This window comes from Hyla sarda, chromosome 2 (genome assembly GCF_029499605.1).
Source record: "Hyla sarda isolate aHylSar1 chromosome 2, aHylSar1.hap1, whole genome shotgun sequence".
Lineage (NCBI taxonomy): Eukaryota > Metazoa > Chordata > Amphibia > Anura > Hylidae > Hyla > Hyla sarda.
Genome location: NC_079190.1, coordinates 397,328,669 through 397,348,332, shown reverse-complemented (window position 1 = coordinate 397,348,332; position 19,664 = coordinate 397,328,669). Strand labels below are relative to the sequence as shown.

The 19,664-nt window shown below is 40.8% G+C and overlaps 1 protein-coding gene and 1 long non-coding RNA gene across 6 annotated transcripts in view; one reads left to right on the top strand and one right to left on the bottom strand.

Moving 5' to 3' along the window:
* Nucleotides 1–19,664, top strand: part of SMG6 (SMG6 nonsense mediated mRNA decay factor) — a 260,985-nt gene that overhangs the window by 137,586 nt on the left and 103,735 nt on the right. The window contains exon 1 of one of the 5 annotated variants that reach the window (XM_056558721.1): nucleotides 6,698–6,807. The exons of the other annotated variants lie outside the window; for them this stretch is intronic. The gene's annotated coding sequence lies outside the window, so the exon portion shown is untranslated. Of the gene's footprint in view, nucleotides 1–6,697; nucleotides 6,808–19,664 lie in introns of those variants that run through there. 5 annotated transcript variants of the gene reach the window in all.
* The window catches only part of LOC130356788 (uncharacterized), a 43,090-nt gene that overhangs the window by 14,107 nt on the left and 9,319 nt on the right, over nucleotides 1–19,664 (bottom strand). The window lies entirely within an intron of this gene.

Genomic DNA, 19,664 nt, shown 5'->3' with positions numbered 1-19,664 from the left:
TGCAATTTTTTTTTTATAACTTTTTTTATTTACATATTCATACATATACAGACAAACTAGTCAAATCTGATTTTGCTCGTAGGTCATCACACAATATTCCAAGAATATTTTCCCTTAAAAATCCTAAGGGAAAGAATAGAATGAGACGGAAAGAAGAATAAAATTACACAAGGAGATAGTTGAGTGGGGGGAAAAAAGGGGGAGGGGAGGGTAGAAGAAAGAAGATTATTAGATTTTAGGTATCAATGGTATAAATTTTAACCATTTTAGACCATGCTTTCGTAAAATGGGCAAGCCTATCGTTTGCAGTAGCTATAGACCATTCCATAAGGCAATTATGGTGTATCAAATTAATTATACTATTAATCCCCGGTGTCTCCTGGATCCTTCCACTTCGCCACTATTTTATTTCTGGCTGTAGTTGGACAGTGGACTATTACTGTTGTATCTGCTAGTGGTAAATTGTCCAAGCTGAGGTTTAAAAGGGCCACTTCAGGGTCCCAGGGGATTATATAACCTATTATTTTACATAGCATGTGGACAGTTTGCTTCCATACTTCTTGGATACAGGTACACTCCCACCACATATGTATGAATTTTCCTATGTGTAAATTACAACACCAACAAGTTTCTGAAATCCCGGATTAATTTTTTACATTGTGTATGGAGTTAGATGCCACCTATATAGTAGCTTCCTGTCAGTCTCAAGATGAGCTGCGCATTTAGAAATTTTAGAGCCTAATACAAATGCATTACCCCAAATCCTTCTCCTATTTGACACATAGGGGCCATAATTCGCTCCCTCCTAGCAGAGCTTGATAAATTTCTGATATCCCTTTGGTGACTAACTTCGACCCAAGGAATATTTGATTTAACGGAGAGATTTGAATTTTCCTTGGGAGATTTAATCAATCAATAAAATGTCTCAGTTGGAGAAATTTATAAAAGTCTATGGACGATAAGTTATATCTCCTTTGGATTTGTTCCAAGGTGAGGAGATTTTCTCTTCCGCTCATCATATCCGCCACCGTGATTATTCCTTGGTCCCCCCCATTACCTATAGTTAGAATCTGGGATCTGAGATGGAATTATTCCCAGGGGGATTTCTTTATCTATTGGGAGGCTCCAAATATAATATTCCCCTGCCACTGTCGGGTACTCAACTATGTGTAAACTCTCTCACTCTCTTGACCCATAATGCCTTGTTTAGGGAGTTTTCCGATACTAGCTGCGTTTCTATTTCTACCCGTTGCTTAGTGGTATCGTTACGCCACCAATGCTGCAACTGATCCAATAATGTAGCATGATAATATTTCAGCAAATCTGGGCACCCCCCTCCCCCCTTTATCAACTGGGGGATATAATATTCTGGCCTGTACTCGTGCCTTACAATTTTGCCATATTAACTGCATGAGTTGTCGCTGCAATGCTTTAATCATGTACCTAGGTATCAAAAAAGGTAAATTACGCAGACTAAACTGAATTTTGGGTAGTACTGTCTTTTTCACTGCCACCAGACGGCCTGCCCATGATAATGGAGGTTTAGAATAGGTGGCTGCTGTTTGCTATAAGAGTTTTCAAATTGCCTAGGTTTACCGTCACGATCACACCCTATCAGTCCAGCCAAGATGCTAGAGAGAGTGTGATGGTGCAAGGGTTAAAGCCGCCAGACCTCTGGGTATCCACTACTAGTCCAAGCAAGTCACCAAATTAACCCTTAGATAAACGTGTTTTACCAGAGCTGCCTTCAGAAAGGCGAGCTCATATATTTAGAGATCAAAGACCAGAGCTGATTAATTAAACATTTAATCTAATCATAAACTTTGTTTGTTTGCCGATGACCTCCTTCTCTCCCTGACACACCCCCTAACATCTTTACCTAACCTGTTTCGCCTACTCACAGACTTCTCGACTTGCTCGGGCCTCCGGATTAGTCCATCTAAGTCTGAAACACTCTATATACATGTTCCTCTCCATACGCAAAAGTTGATTTCCCTTAACTTTAACTTTCCCCCTCCAATGCCTACCCTGTCTTATTTAGGTGTTCGTATAACCCCGGCGGTTGCTTCCCTCTATGGTGCGAACTACCCGCCCCTATACAAATCTATCCGACATGATATCCGCTCTTGGGACAGGCCATACTTATCATGGATCGGAAGAATAAACACGGTTAAAATGGTGATTCTGCCTAAACTACTATACCTGTTTCGCACTCTTCCAGTTCCGATCTCAAGTCCCTCCAGTCCGATGTCTTTAGATTTATATGGAAATCCAAGACCCCCCGCATAGCACGTAATGTAATGTACCTTCATAAGCGTTTAGGTGGTATCTCCGTCCCCAACTTCCAAAAATACTATTATGCTGCCAGACTAGGACAGATGGCCTGGTTCCTGGCGGATGGCGATACCCCCATTTGGGTTCACCTCGAATCCTCTCTCATCTCTCCCCACTCCTTCTCTTCCCTAATGTGGTCTACTCAACCTGTTGCTAAATACGTCCCTTACTCTTCTCTTCTCACTCTTCATTCCCTTTCCCTTTGGCGACTGGTCCGCTTTCGCTTTCACTTACAATCTTGCCCTCCTCCCCTCCTACCCATCCTCTGTAATCCTTTTTTTCCACCTGGTCTTGCTCATTCCTCATTCCGTTGGTGGTCTTCACAGTCCCTGACTACTGCTCATCCATTCCATACTCGTGGGGTTCTGATGACAAAAGAAGTGTTTACTCTACAATTTCACCCCCCGCCCTCAGAACTCTTCCGAATGCACCAGATCTTTTCCTTCCTACATTCTAATTTTCCTGCACGCACCATACCACAGTTGACTAGGTTTGAACGTCTTATGCTATATAGTCCTTCTAGACGAGGACTTCTAGCCATAATATATGGTTTGCTAAATTCTCCCCCACCCGACACTAAACTGTCGTTCATGATTCAATGGGAGGCTGATTTCCATATGGAGCTGTCTCTAGAGGAATGGAGGGAGTGCTGCGATACCTTGAGTAGAGGGAGCTGGCAAGTGTCCCTTACTGAGACGTCACTGAAGATATTACATAGGACGTATTATGTTCCCACGAGAATACATTCCATCTTCCCCAGTGCCTCTCCCTTATGTTTTAGAGGTTGTGCAGATAGGGGAACCATGCTTCATATGTGGTGGACCTGTCCTCTCGCCAAAACTTTCTGGACATCTGTTCTTTCTATTCTTCGCTCTGTTCTCTTTTAGCTGTCCCCTCCAACCTGCTTTTTGTCTCCTCAGCAGACGGCCGCGCAGGATGCCCAACAGCCAGTTTAGATTAGCGCAATTCATACTGCTGGCTGCGCGGATCCATATAGCAACATGCTGGAAGAGCCCAGTCCTGTCTATTGATAGGGTAGTTGATAGAGTTAATGATATTCTGATCTTTGAAAAAATTAACGCGGTTCGCGCCGACATAATGGCCTCCTACGAGAGGGTTTGGTCTCCTTGGATGTCATCCTCCTATTGCCCGGAGATTCGCCATACCTTGTCTCTAACGTAATCACTGACAACACCCGTTCTGTTTTATTACCCTGCTGTCTGTTTTTGTCCACACATGTCTGACCCATGGACTTGTTTATTTTCCTATTTCCTTTTGTTCATTTGATTTAGCCTTTTTGTTGATTCGGGCTGCGTCCCGATACTTTTACTTTACTTTGGTATTGCTACCTTCTTGCCTATTACAATAAAATTGGTTGATTTGACACTAAACATTTAATCTGATAAAAGGTATCACAGTGCTAAATATATAAAAATACAGGAACAAATTACATACTAGGGGTGTGAATCGCCAAGAATTTGGCGATTCGATTCGAATCGCGATACCAGTGTGGCGATTCGATATATCCCGATATATCGCGATACCATCTAGGTGACGATACATCGCCCACCTGGGAGCATTCATAGATCCCAATAAACGCCGCTGTCAGCTTTGACAGCGGCGATCTAGTAGTCCGTTGCTCACTTTTCTCATGTTATCCCGTCCGGGCTGCAAAATAAAAGAAAACGCACTTTATCTTACCTGCCAACGCTCCCCCGGAGCTCCGGTACAGGTGTTCGGTCCCCGGGCTGTATTCTTCTTACTTCCTGTTAGCCCGGCACGTCACACCGAGCTTCAGCCTATCACCAGCAGAGGCGGGACATCGCTGCGGCCGGTGATAGGCTGAAGCTCCGTGTGACGTGCCGGGCTAACAGGAAGTAAGAAGAATACAGCCCGGGGACCGAACACCTGTACTGGAGTGTACCGGAGCTCCGGGGGCTCGTTGGCAGGTAAGATGAAGTGCGTTTTCTTTTATTTTGCAGCCCGGACAGGATAACATGAGAAAAGTGTGCACCGGAGTACTCCTTTAATAGCCAGCCGCGGCGATCGCCGCATGTTGGCTATTAGCGGCGGCCCCCGGCTACTGAAATCAGCCGGGGGTCGCACAGTACGGAGCGGGCACGAGTCGGAGCCCGCTCCATACACCCAGAGCGACGCCGTGTCAGATCCGGCCTGCCCGGCTCCACAAATGTGGAACTTTTATCTCCTGATGCCCAGGACATGCTGTTCCGGGCGTCAGGAGATAAAAATTCCACATCCCTAAAAGAATCGATTCAAAAATATTTTTAATCGATTCAGTATCGGCAAATGAAAAAATCGATTATCGCGAGAATCGATTTTTTCTTACATCCCTATGACATACAGGTATAAAAATATATAAAAAAGTTTTGCAAGGCAAGTTCAGAAAACAAAAGATGAAGTTCTTACAGCATGATGCTATAGCAGTCCTTGAGTGAGTTCCAGCTGTTCTTAGGATGGTCTTGTCAGCTTGTTGCACAGCCTTGAACACCCAACTTTTAGACTAGCATTGTTTAAATATCATATATGCTCTCTTGGGAGGGAGACTCCATTCCCCCCTCCCCTCTGATCCCACCAGGGGGTCTTCTCTCTTCCTGACCCCTTATCTCTTTGAATATATGATGAGACCAGAGTGCATAACTTCAAAGGAGATACAAACAGCCAGACCCCCCACAAAATGCAATACACACCCCTGGCTTGGATAATACATCACACAGTTATAATTATAATACACATATAGGATTTTAATAATCAGGCCTTGGGCCTGAGGTTTACCTTAACTAAATTCGAAAGAGGGTTTGTAATTTGAATACCCAAGTTTGTAATCTGACTTCTCTAAAAAATCTCTTTAATCTCTTCAATTATAATGCCATATGGTCTCCCCACCCTGCTGCCACATCCAGACGCTCTGCGGCAGTGACTCGAATAGCGATGCCTGTAATCTGCATGTGACTTGTAAATTTTTAAATAATATAATTTAAACAAATAATTGCTATACAACCCACCGACTGGGGGTGTCAGATGTCACTTGGGATGAAGTGGATAACCAAGTTAAACAATCAATGTCGGCAGATGGGTTGCTGTTCGAGACATGACCGCTAGCTGATACCGGTAGCTCAGGCCTCTTGCTGCGACTCCTGCTGGCACGTGCCCCTAATCTGATGCGACCTCTGCCTGATGAATTTAGGCCTCTGCCACTCCTCTGTGCATGTCCTGGCACTTCTCTGCCTGACATATTTGTACAACAGCTGAGTGCGTATATATTACACTTATTATAGGAAAATACGCCCCAGTACGGTTACACCTGCATTAGGCGTTAAAAGCAGGTGTGTAGGTATTTATGGCCTTTAACAAACACTGGCCCCTATGAGTTTAACAGGATAAAAAACGTGCAACTTCTGAGTGTATATATATATTACACTTAGGATAGGAAAATACACCCCAGTACGGTTACACCTGAATTAGGCATTAAAAGCAGGTGACTAGGTCTTTTAGTGCTCACACTAACTGTCCCCTATTAGCTTTAGAGTAATACACCCCAGTTCTCTCTCTGTCTCTCTCTCTGTCTCTCTCTCTCTCTCTGTCTCTCTCTCTGTCTCTCTCTCTGTCTCTCTCTCTGTCTCTCTCTCTGTCTCTCTCTCTCTCTCTGTCTCTCTCTCTCTCTCTCTCTCTCTGTCTCTGTCTCTGTGTCTCTCTCTCTCTCTCTCTCTCTCTCTCTGTCTCTCTCTCTCTCTGTCTGTCTCTCTCTCTCTGTCTGTCTCTCTCTCTCTCTGTCTCTCTCTCTCTCTGTCTCTCTCTCTCTCTGTCTGTCTCTCTCTCTCTCTGTCTCTTCCTGTCCCTGCCTGCAGTGATGAAGGCTTCAGGTGATTTGATTCGCCACTGTAAAGATCTTTTTTTCCCCAGTAAAACACACACACACTGTCTGCTCTCTACTATGGCTGCCGTTATGTATAGGGCTGTAACATCACAGGGGTGGCTGGCTGCTGATAGGCTGCATGCCGCATGTGATTCAGGGTGATCCCGCCTTCCCAGAGTTCCTTGCCCCATGTCCTCACACGTGTAGCCGCCATTTTAGATAGCCTGGACCGCACTAAATAGAGTTTAATGAAGCCATTTTTCGAATTGCAGCGATATTCAGATTCATTACAAATTCAGATTCGATTTGCTCATCTTTAGAAATAACATCAGCAAAAACATCACATAATAAAACCTGTGCAAAGGAAAAGTTTACCAGTTGCCCATAGCAACCAATCAGATCGCTTCTTTCATTTTGCAGAGGCCTGGTTAAAAATGAAAGAAGCAATCTGATTGGTTTCTATGGACAACTGGACAACTTTTCCTCTGGACAAGTTTTGATAAATCTCCCCCTTAGAATCCAAAATAGGATGAAAAACTACAGTAGCTGTGTTACTTGTATTTATTCTTCAAGGGGTTTTTCTACTAATGTAACTATGGGTGAGATGTTTTACTAGAAAATGACCTATTGTTTAAATCAAGTTTTTATGTTAAGCATATTTTTTTAAAGAATTTTGACTGTGATTTTTCTAAATTTCCATTTTACTATCTATCGAACTTATAATCAAAAGCAGTTTTTATTTGGGCCACTAAACCCTAATATTAAAGGGGTTATCCAGGAAAAAACTTTTTCTATATATATCAACTGGCTCCAGAAAGTTAAACAGATTTGTAAATTACTTCTATTAAAAACTCTTAATCCTTTCAGTACTTATGAGCTTCTGAAGTTAAGGTTGTTCTTTTCTGTCTAAGTAATCTCTGATGACACGTGTCTCGGGAACCGCCCAGTTTAGAAGAGGTTTGCTATGGAGATTTGCTTCTAAACTGGGCGTTTCCCGAGACACGTGTCATCAGAGAGCACTTAGACAGAAAAGAACAACCTTAACTTCAGAAGCTCAGAAGTACTGAAAGGATTAAGATTTTTTAATAGAAGTAATTTACAAATCTGTTTAACTTTCTGGAGCCAGTTGAGATATATATATATATATATATATATATATATATATATATATATATATATAAAAAGTTTTTTTCCTGGATAACCCCTTTAAGCTGACACTTTTTTTTAGTAGAGAACTTTTTAGCTGTGCATGACAGGGTTACAATAAAATGGACACCAGTGCTATTCACAGTAGAACAAAGAAGATATTATAGTGCTGCACACTAATCTGGACCCACTACACTTTATTTTCTAATGAAACACACGGGCAACAAATTGATGTGTGTTGCGTGTGTCACCTGCAAAAATAGTAAAGTTGCACTAGACAAGTGCTGCAGCATTTTCATTCTGCCTTTATTCTACATACAAGGAACTCTGTGGATGCTGAGCTGAATTGTGGTCTTGTTGGCACCATACTGTGTGGAGTACTCCCCCCCCCCCCCCCCCCCCCCCCAAAATAAAGATTTATTGGGTATTCAATAACTAGAATAAACAATGTTGATTGTGTCATCAAATGGACAAGCATATAATGAATTGAAATAGTACAGGCGCAGACTTGGACTTTAACAACTCATGTAAAAAAAAAAAGGGGAGGGAGGGGGGATGAATATTCATAAGCGGCGCTGACATCAGTGCCAGTTAAGTGCCGAAGCCCCGCACGTGCCAGTTACAGGAAGATTTCTACAGATAATAAAACTACAATTGCGGGAGAACAGCGGCGCAGATCCGAATAAGGTAGGGCTCATTTTAATAAGCGTCTCCCGCACTATCCACCAGTACCTGTGGATAGTGTAGGAGAAAACAAGTGACCGTTTTCCTTTTAATCATGTTTTATAAAATTACTTATTTTATATCTATTTCATGTTTGGTGCTATTCTTGATTGGTGATTATTATTAGTATATTATGCACTGAACAAGTATTTTTCAGGTATCAGACATTTTGGTCCTATTGTTTGGTTTTCACTGTGGACAAAGGCAAATCTAGTTTTCTGGAGATGGACTTGTAACCTTGAGATTGTTGATATTTCACCACAATTTTGGTTCTCAAGTCCTCAGACAGTTCTCTTCTCATCTTTCTGTTGTCCATGCTTAGTGTGGCACACACAGAAACACAATGCAAAAACTAAGTGAACTTCTCTCCTTTTTATCTGCTTTCAGGTGTGATTTTTTTTTTTTTTATATTGCCCACACCTGTTACTTCCCCAGGTGAGTTTAAAGGAGCATCACATGCCTGAAACAATCTTATTTTTCCACAATTTTGAAAGGGTGCCAATAATTTTGTCCAGACCATTTTTGGAGTTTGGTGTGACATTATGTCCAATTTGCTTTTTTTCCTCCCTTTTTTGGTTTAGTTCCAATACACACAAAGGGAATAAACATGTGTATAGCAAAACATGTGTTACTGCTATCCTTTTCTGTGAGAAATGCTTCATTTTGTAGAAAACTTTCAGGGGTGCCAACATTTTTGGCTATGAGTGCAGAGCTTGTAAGGTGGTTCTGAGCTGTTATGAAGAGATTGTGTTTAAAGTATCTGTAATGTGGATTTATTGGGTGGAAATGGTGTCTATGGCCATGAGCTGAAACCAATTAAGAGCCTTGTGTAGAAGGGTCACTGCTTGTGGGAGGGACGTGGCTTTCGTACTTTTACTTGCGTATATATATATATATATATTTTGCTCAGAGTCTGCCCATAGTTCAGGGATATGGAACAGAAGTTTCATCTTGGCATAGGAAGGCAACAAATATGTTGATGTGAAGCTTAATGTATAAAGCATGGCGACAGTAAAATAGTAGCCAGTTTTAACAGCGGAGAGCCATTGCATCGGAAGAAGTATACTTATTATACTGACATATTGTCACTACACAAGATTGTTATATATTTGAAGTCTTGTTCTCATTTTGCTGTAGCTAGGACAGTAGCAGGCTTTCATGCTCTGGACAGCTGACTGACATTAACACTAGAAAATGGTTTAGTAATGGTTTGTTACATTGTAAGCTGCTGGTGAAAAAGGTTTCAATTGAGCAGAACGAAAATCTGGATTGTCTTCATTACACGCCATTAATGACTGTCTAATCCGTGTAATGCTGGCTGTGGATTGTTAGGTCGCCGCTTATACCATGTAAATGGAGAATCATCAGGCCACTGTCCACACACAGTTTTCATGTGTGTCTATAAAAATGGGAACTAGCAGAAATAATTTGTATGTCTGCTGGTTGTTTGTGATGTCAGTGCTGTCTGGAGAAATATTTTTTGGGTGTGTTTAGTAAATACTAACATGAACATCATCCTATATCAATTCACCATAATGGACATAATGGAAATACAACTCTTCTCTATAGATCCAATCTGGATTATCAAACACAAGTCAAAGGGAGCATCATCAGATTGTATCTTGTGCAGTAGACACTTGGGGTTCTTATTAGACACTGGTGCCCATAAACTCAGCCTTGCAGTAACTCAAGGGGCTTTAACTTCATGTTTTTCGGCTAAAATTTGGCAAATTGCCATGGCTTCTGACCCTGATATTAAGTAATGACTTTAGACCACAGCTACTTCTGTCTGCAGAAACTTAGCATTTTTTTTGCATACCAAGCTATTAGCTAGGAAACAGACCACAGTGCACCCATCTTGACAAATTTGGGTCACTGACACCCCCACATGGCGTGCACCATTATTCCTCTATGGAACTCTGCCAAGTCTGACATATTACACCCCTAAAACAAATATATTTTTAACATCGCAAATAACAAAGGTTATCAATGGCTGCGTCACAGAGAAAAATAGGGGTTTGTCCACCCCTTATATGTGACCTAGAGTAGTGGTCTCCACACTAAAACCTAATGCTGTCTGGGCATGCTGGGAGTTTTCGTTTTGCAACAGCTTTAGGGCCACAGTTTGGAGACTGTTGTCCTATAAGAAGGTTGTTTTCCCTTTTAGTGTATACCACATGACTTCCTTGTAGACAATGACAGTCTGTCATTGGTCTTCTAAGACATTTGTTCATTGTTACATTTCACCTGATGAATTATTATTTTGTATATCAATAGGAGACAATAGATTATTTATTATTTTGGTCGTACTACCAGAGGTGGCCACACTGCCCTTCAGGCTGTTCTCTACTATAGGAGAGTCCTGGGGGAGTGTATTGGACACATGCCAGCAGCACTTCCACCTCCCATATTTTCGAGGTCCTGATGACTACTTGTTTCGGAGAAGATATAATTTGGCAAGTTGGTCATCATTGATGAGGTTTTTACTTTTATTGAATGTACACTTCAAGTGTAGGTTTAGATCAGATGACCAATACTATTGTACCTATAACCTTTTGCAGTCAGGCATGTGTATGTAAATGCAGTTACTTTGATGATCCACATTTAAGCATAATTTATGCTCTTGACAGTTTCTAATATACATTATCACCTATTGTTTGCCTATCACAGTCAGGTATATTTAACGCTCCTTGTCATGCTGGATTATTTATATAGATGACTTTACGTTCTACCTTATGTCATCCTGCATGGCTCCGAGTACACAGATAATGTGACTAGATTATGTCTGTGTAATCTATCCATGTTTCTGCCCTTGCTGTTGATCTCTGAGGTAAGTTTTATAATAAAAAGGGGGTCTGCGCCCCATAACACGATTTAATTAATACCAGCAAACGCTGAGAGGGGACCACTGAAACACTCTGCAACCTATCAAACAGCAGCTGGCCTCCACTCAAACTGACAGTTATATTAAACCCTGGAATTTTAGGCAATAAAAAGTAAATGAACTGTTATTTTTGCCATCCTGCTGAAATAAACAGAGCTTAGGACTCCGTCCATATGTCAATGGGAGGAGGGAGCCGATTGTTATACGCAAGACCCACAGAGCAGGGGCTTATATCCTAACTTCCATTGACAGATGTGTGAATGCGCTGTAACCTGTCATTGTATACACCGCTTGGATATCTCTGTCCACTGACTGAATGTGGAATTGTTGGATATCTTGTCTTTTTTGTGCTTACTGCCGAGAGCTTGATCATAGATATAGGACCAATTGGCTCTAGAGCGAAATAACTGGCAAGGGTTAATATCAACCTCGCACATACACGAATGTTAAGGCACCAAAATACGTTTGGTAGCTTTAGGCCGTTAAACACCTTGAAAGCAGATGTCCTATCTTTTACATAAAAAAAATGTTCATCAGTGAAGAAAGTCCACTGTTGTATTATATCACACGATATGACACATTATAGTGCTCTTTATGTTAAGCAAAAACAGCGTTTTCTTTTTAATATTTTGCAATAAGCATATTTTAGTAATAGTTCAGAGTGACACTCTGAGAGTCAAGGTAAATTCTTACAGGGTGGTAGTGTGCAGAACATATTGTTGCATCAGACTTTTGTAAGGGTGCATTCACATTGATTTTTACATCCGTCTAGTTCATAGGATTCTATACGATATTTAAGTATAAAATCGTATCTATAGACTTATCCATTGAATTCTATTGACAAATTGTATCCAACACGTGCACCCATTTTGGACCATTTACGCTTTTTCCCTTTTAAAAAAAAATTTTTTAGCTGATGGAAAATTGTGGTTGAGCACAGTTTGTATGTTTTAGTCCCGATTAAAAAAAAATTATAATAATAAAATCTTAAAATTCAAATCTTCTCTTAATTTATATATATATATATTTTTTTAAAGTTTACTCTCTATGTGAATCACAATAAATCAATCACTATACGTTTCGCTCTTCTTTTTTAAAAGGGGTATTCCAGCATGAAAAATAAAAAAAATTCCCATATCCTGCAGAATAGGGTTAACGTCTGATGGGGGTTCCAGTGGTCCGACTCCTACTGCTGTGCGCTCAAACCCCCACCTTCCGGGTCCAACTGGACTTGGCAGTGACGACCCACTCAGCCTATCACCGACTGGCTGCAGCCAGTGATTGACTGGGCAGCCCGTCACTGCCAAGACCAGTACATCCCAGAAACTGATGCTTTGGAAGCTCTTTGCTGATCATGGCTTTTGCTGAGGTGCAACTAAGCAAATGTCAGGAAAATCCTACTAGAACAGCTGAATTTTATTTATGATTATTTAGTCACTTTAAAGGATGGCAGGTGTGTAATGACTTCTATTTAATATGTTGAAATGTAATTGGTTAATTCTGAACAGTCACATCCGCAGTAATATGAGGATGTACACACTTATGTAACGATTGTATTTGTTTTTCCATTGATTTTGTCACATTATAGGTACACATATTTGTACACATTTAAAGTGGTACTCCGGTGTAAAAAAAAAAAAAATATATATATATATATATATATAAATATATATATATATATTTATATATATATGTGTGTGTGTGTATATAATATATATATATTTTTTTTTTCAAATCAACTGGTGCCGGAAATTTAAACAGATTTGTATATTACTTCTATAAAAAAATCTTAATCCCTCAGTACTTATCAGCTGCTGTATACTACAGAGGAAGTTGAGTTGTTCTTTTCTGTCTGACCACAGTGCTCTCTGCTGACACCTCTGTCTATGTCAGGAACTGTCCGGAGCAGGAGAGGTTTGCTATGGGGATATGCTTCTACTCTGGACTGTTCCTGATAGAGAGGTGTCAGCAGAGAGCACTGGGGTAAGACAGAAAAGAACAACTTCATCTGTAGTATACAGCAGCTGAGAAGTACTGGAAGGATTAAGGTTTTTTAATAGAAGTAATTTACAAATCTGTATAACTTTCTGGCACCAGTTGATTTGAAAAAAAAAAAATGTTTTCCCCTGAGTACCCCTTTAAGATGGAAAAAGTTCTGACATGATTGATTTATCTTTATCTCCTCCTTTAACATCACAAAAACTTGACATTTTAAAAGGGTGCATAGACTTTATATCCACTGTAACGATCCATAACTTTTTTCAGAGAACCTGAATTTCTGGAAACCATGCGTTACATGCTCCTATGTTGAGAAATCTCAATTACACTAAATATCAAGACATCTGTGGTTCAAAATGATGCAGCTATATATTTGCCATACTGTGCCTAAATGATATCAACCTGAAAAAGTGGAACAACCATCTTGTTTTGTTGGCTGTACCATCTCTCTACTTGGCTTTCTATTAGCCCTACAAAATCACTTGTGAGTTTACTGTACTAAATTGGCTTTTTCTTCTCATCCCTGCCAAAATAATACAAGAATAATAAATAATCACGAGCATGATTAGATATGTGCTGGTGTCTGGGCTTTGTGTGTAGTGCCAGGGAATCCATGACAAATAGTAGAAATTGACCCAATGTCTGACTACTTTATGCTCTTAATAAATCCTTGTTGGCACGGTCTTAGGACCTCGATTTATTTTTGACTTTTTATCATCACGGACGCTCTGATTAGGACAAGAGTATGCTAACATTGTGTTTAGTGTATGCCTAAAAGGATTTGGCAAAGTATACATACTGGAGCATTGGAAGTAGTTTATTAAAGGCTGCCATTTTATATAGGATAGTGTGATGGAACATGGCCCAGGTCTCTTAATAAATTCAACACACTACGGACTGTCCATATGGGACACTGAATTCTACATCTACTACACAAGTTTCTTGCGTAGAGTAAATGTGCTAGGTCATTAAGGCCATGCCCTTTCTGCTGAACCCTACCCACTTTAAAACTCACAAGCAAAAAAATGAATACATCTAAATAAATGTGCTCAAATGAGCATTACACAAAAATATGAAAACTGGCATACAACCGCTAATAAATGCTCCCCATCTTTTAGTCACTAGGTGGCACAGTTTTATTGCCATGCTAATCATTTTTCTGTAACTGAAAATGTCTTGCTTTTTCTGCTTTTCGTAGCATATGTTGGTGGTACTGTTAAATATAGATTTTGCAGTCGTTCCACCATAGATTTCACACCTTCGACAATGACTGGTGAAATCTCGGTTAAAAAAATCTGTGACTTATCGACAACAAGAATGAGCATGTCATAGAATTGAACATTTTTATGCAGAAAGAAAATAAATATTTTTAATGCAGAAAGTATGCAACTTTTCCATAACCTTTTTGAAATCTAATTCACTTGTCTGTTACTGTAATCTGCTTTGAACTTCTACACAGATCTGTAGGTAAAACCTGCAGTATTTTTGCCACATGTGAATTTAGCCTTAAAGGGGAATTCCACCCCTAGACATCTTATTCCCTATCTAAAGGTGCAGCAACCGGCATCTCTATGGGAGGGGGCGTAACGGCCGCAACGCCCCCTCCCATAGACATTAATTGAAGGGGCGTGGCGTCACATCACGTCCCCGTCTCGGAAGCCCAGCGGTTTCCCAAACTTCAGACGCAGCTACGCATAGCTGCCCCCCCGCCCCCCCCCCCCCCCCCCCTGCGATCAGACATCTTATCCCCTATCCTTTCCATAGGGGATAAGATATTTTTGCCCAGAATACCCCTTTAATGTTTATCGCCACCTTCCCACATACCAGTAAACAAGTGTGGCTGACACAACACCCTCATATGTTAACCAACTCATGGGGGCGTGGTTTTGGCAACATACTTTCACTGTCATGTAGAAATGTGGCCTTAAAGGAAAATGGTCACCCGTTCACCTGCACTATAACCAGATACACCAGGTTATAGTGCGGGTAAATAAGAGACCGATGCAGGGTCCGGAACCCCTATCCTCCGAAGGTCTCCCTCCCCCAGTGCTGACATGCGCTCTGGAGGCGCTCGTTCATACTGAGCGCTCACGTGACCAACGCTTATGAATATTTAAATCCAGCTGGCGGGTGTTGCTGAAATCGCTCTCACATTCTCTGGCCCCAGTCTTCTTCCAGAACGCTCGACACATCACACCGCCTCGGCCGGTTATAGGCTGAGTGGCTTTGTGATGTATGGGGCCCAGTCCTCTTCCTGGTGCTCAGGAGCATTATATCACACTGCCACTCAGCCTATCACCAGCCAAGGTGGGCAATTTACTCAGTGTACTGTAATGTTTTAGTCACCAAAAGCTGGAAGAAGTCCGTGGTCGGAGGGTTTGTAATTCCAGCAGCACCGGTTTAGTGACAGAAGGTAAGTTGAGGTTTATTATTTTCATTACGGCAGTCTGGCCAGAATGGTAGAACAAAAGATTTTGCTTGAGTTCTCCTTTAAAGGGGTCCTCCGGTGGAATTTTATTATTTTTTTTAAATGAACTGGTGCCAGAAAGTTAAACAGATTTTTAAATTATTTCTATTAAAAAATCTTAATCCTTTCAGTACTTTTTAGCAGCTGTTTGCTACCGAGGAAAATCTTTATTTTTTTAATTTCTTTTTTGTCTTGTCCACAGTGCTCTCTGCTGACACCTGATGCCCGTATCAGGAACTGTCTAGAGCAGGAGAAAATCCCCATAGCAAACCTATGCTGCTCTGGACAGTTCCTGACACGGACAGAGGTTCCAGCAGAGAGCACTGTGGACAACACAAAAAAAAGAAATTTAAAAAGTAAAGAATTTCCTCCGTAGCATACAGCTGCTAAAATGTACCAAAAGGATTAAGATTTTAGAAGTAATATTTTAATAGAAGTAATTTACAAATCTGTTTAACTTTCTGGCACCAGTTCATTTAAAAAAAAAGTTTTCCACCGGGGAGTACCCCTTTAAGTTACGTAGCTAAGGGCCAAAAACATGGTGGTTTGTCAGTACTCAGACTACACTTCTGCCTCTTTGCCATATTAATCAGATTTCTGTAAAAAAAAAAAAAATGTGATTTAATTTGAACTTTCTCAAACTTGGACAAGTATGTTTGTGACCCCATCCCACCTGATGATCTGAACGCTAAAGCATTCCTTAATGAATATATATTGGTGTATGTAGCAGTGCGTCACCCCTTATATAGAGGTTGTATATTAGATGTAATAGTCCTTTGTTTGCGTTTCTGTTGTAGATAATTGTGAACATTAGTCTTTTTATAACCCCATATGCCTATCTTATTATATACAAGTCTGAGCTGAGGGCTTGGAGAGGTCAGGCTATCACCTGGTAACTTTTCCCCATTGAAGCTATTGAGCTGAGCTTCGGGGAGAGTGTAGTTCTGTTACCTTGGCGAATATACATTCTCTTTGGATAGGTGCTCTGGGCTGTTAGCCGTGAGCCGAGTGAAACCTGATCATAGTTGGACCCTGCTCCCCTTCTGCTTCTATTCAGTCTGTCTCTCCTCATTACTTTCTCCTCATTCTTTCCCTCTCTCTTGGCCTCTCCGTTCTTGATTGTCTGTTTCTCTGCCTCTCATCTTGTCACAGTTGTTGTGTTCAGTTTGTTTACTTTGCAAGCCTTTTCTGTGTGACTTGGCGCTGCTTTCTGGCACAGGATGTGTGTGAACCGGAAGTGCTCGGCCCAAAGCGGGCAGCAGGGGCATTCCGAGGGTTAAAGGCAAGGACGTGCAACTTTATCTCCCAGGAGGCCTGTGCCCCCCACTTCTTATGCATCCGGTGCCTGCTCTGTTCTGATATCTGTCAGACCTGAGGGGCAGAACAGGATCTTTCCTAGGGGTTATGTCAAGTTCAGTCCTTTTAACTATTAAAATACTATTTGGCTTTGCAGAGTCCACACTGTTCCCATTACCTCACTGACCAGCCTTCCCACTGTTTATTTCAACTCATGTATTTTTTTTTTCATCTGCACGTTTTTGACAGATTTTAGAAGGACTCGAAGATGAACCCTTCTGACAGGAAAAGATGTGAAGGGGGGACTTCTCATTCTACTGTGGGGAGAGGAATTATATGTCAGTGGTACACAGTGTTCTCTCGAACTGCCATCACGTGCTCAATGGCAAGATGTTTTTTGTCAGCGGGCGTTTCCTGGTGTAGAACCTCGGCCAAATGAGGCAGCTTTAGAGATTTGGCACCTGGAACCTCCTCATTTATTGCTCAGATCTTTCGTTACAGTGAAAGTTTCCATATTTTGTACGGTTATCCTGACTGTTCCCTGTCTGACTGAACCAGGTTTTTTGTAACTGTTGATATCTTACTTGAACAAAAACTGTAACAAATGAATAAAAAAATGTTCCCATATACTTGTGTGTGTGTGTGTGTGTGTATATGTATATATACTAAATGTTTCCCTTTTTGATTTTGTTTGTTGCTTTGATTAAAAAAAAATTGTCCTGGCCTTAGGATTTCTCTTTGGGAAGTTTTGCCCCCTATTTTTTAAGCGGAGGTTAGTGATGCACATGTTGGCTTGATTTATTTATGGAAACAAAGTATTGCTCCTCAACTGACCTGGACAAATTACTATAGGTGTTATACGAACCCTGTAGGTAATATAGGCATGGCCTCTTGACATGTCCTAGTTGTTGTACCAACTTTGACTTGTTATACTGATGCAGAATGTTCTTGGCCGCACCATTGTGTATGTTCTTGATTCCTGACAAGTTTGTAAGCGCTTAGGCCAATTATTGTGGTAGGTCATATATGGTTCCCTTTCTTGTGTAAACACAAAATTAAAATTATTAGTTGCATGACGGGAAGAAGTTTTGTAGGTGTCTGTGCAAGAAGAAAAAATATCTTCAAAAGTCAGCAGCTGGTTATAAACCCATTGACAAACAAAAGAATTTCAGCAGCACACTGCTAGTGCTAAGATATATGTGTAATATAATTTTCATTGCAATACTGCTATAGAGAAAAATAGATTCTTAGCTTAATATTTGGCAAAATAGTGTATACATCCCACCACGATAGGGACAGACCCTACTCTGTAGATATGCATCTCTTGGGCTAGCACTAAGCCTACAATTTCTGGGCATGTAAGATCCACCTATTTCCTACTTTAGAGTACCTGTCATCAAACCACATTTTCTAAACTACGATTCTATTAACGAACTACTCCTAACATGACTCCTGCCCTAAAAAAATAAATAATAATTTCCGAGCTTTGAAAAGCTCTGTATCATACCTTTCCCCTTGCTCAAATTGTGAAGGCTCCCAGCAGGAGAAAGTGGGTGTTCCCCAGCAGGGACAAAGTCACTGAAGCCTGTGAAAGCTGTGCATCGCCATGCCCGGCATGCTCTTCCTGAATTTGGACTTATGCAAGTCCGGGTGGAGACCAAACTAACAGTTTGACTTGTGCAGGGTACAGAACAATGCCACCTAGTGGCCGTTTATCAATCAAATTAAAAATTATATAAAGATTGAGAGTTTTAACAGCAAGTAAATAGCAAAGTGTCTTATAATTACATAAGGAACAATATATTAAAAGTTTAGTTTGGTGACAGGTACTCTTTAAAAACACCTAGTGGAATGGGTCATGTGCATGCACCAAGATGGAGGCAACCACTCCCTCCACATATCTAACATAAAATGTAGAAATTGGTCAGCACATCCTACACAACTATTTTTCTTTTTAGCCGTATTGCAAGGAAAAAAGTGTTATATTACACTTATATCTTAGCACTAGCAATGTGCTGCTCTAATACTATTTTTGTATGGTTAGTTTAGCCGCAGCAGCTTGCACCTGTGTGCTTGAGATATAGATATATATATCTATTAGTTGTGTAGGGTGTTTTTTGTAACTCTTTACTTTCTGACGTGTTTTTTTATTTATTTATTTTTTTAAATGTTACCCACACATCAAAAGTTTTGATTGCATCTGGTCTTATTCTTGAGACTTGCTGCAGTCACTTGTTATCAATCGGGAAAGCCAACTCCCAGCACATCCGACTTTTTTTTTTTCTCTATACAAGACTTGAAAAAAGGTAGGATCTGCCGGCAAGCTGAGAAGTGAGCATTGCACTGCCTTTTGCTTCCCTGACTGATAACTAGCCGTTGTAGCTGTCTCGGGAGTAAGACCTCGTGCGATCAAAACTTTGACATGTGTGGTCAACATGTCATAATTTTTTTTTTCTATAATGACAGCTCTTACCTTATAATCCTACATTAAAGTATACCTGTTGTTTACAAAACATTTTGTAATGTAGATAATACTATTACATGTATATTTGTAGTATACATTGATTACAAAATTTGTATACAATCAGGGCTCTGTGCAAGCTCCTGGCTTCTCAGTCAGCTTCTTGTCCTCTGCGTGCAGAGCCCTGCTTGGTCTCCACCCACACCTGGTCTTTTACAGAGACAACTGCTGGAACAAAAATATACACATTTTGTTAACCATTGTATATTACAAATACAGGAGAAATGAAGAGAGGTACGACTAAGGCTACGTACTGTGGCCGAAACGCGTCACCTGTTCTCCATGTTGGCTGATTGCTAAATAAAGTACCAAGTATTGCTTGACTTGCCACGCTGGACTTTCTCTTCATTTCTCCTGCAATTGCCGGACTGGGGTCCGGTCCTGTCCGTGCTGTGGCGAGGGCACCGGGGCGAGCTGTGTC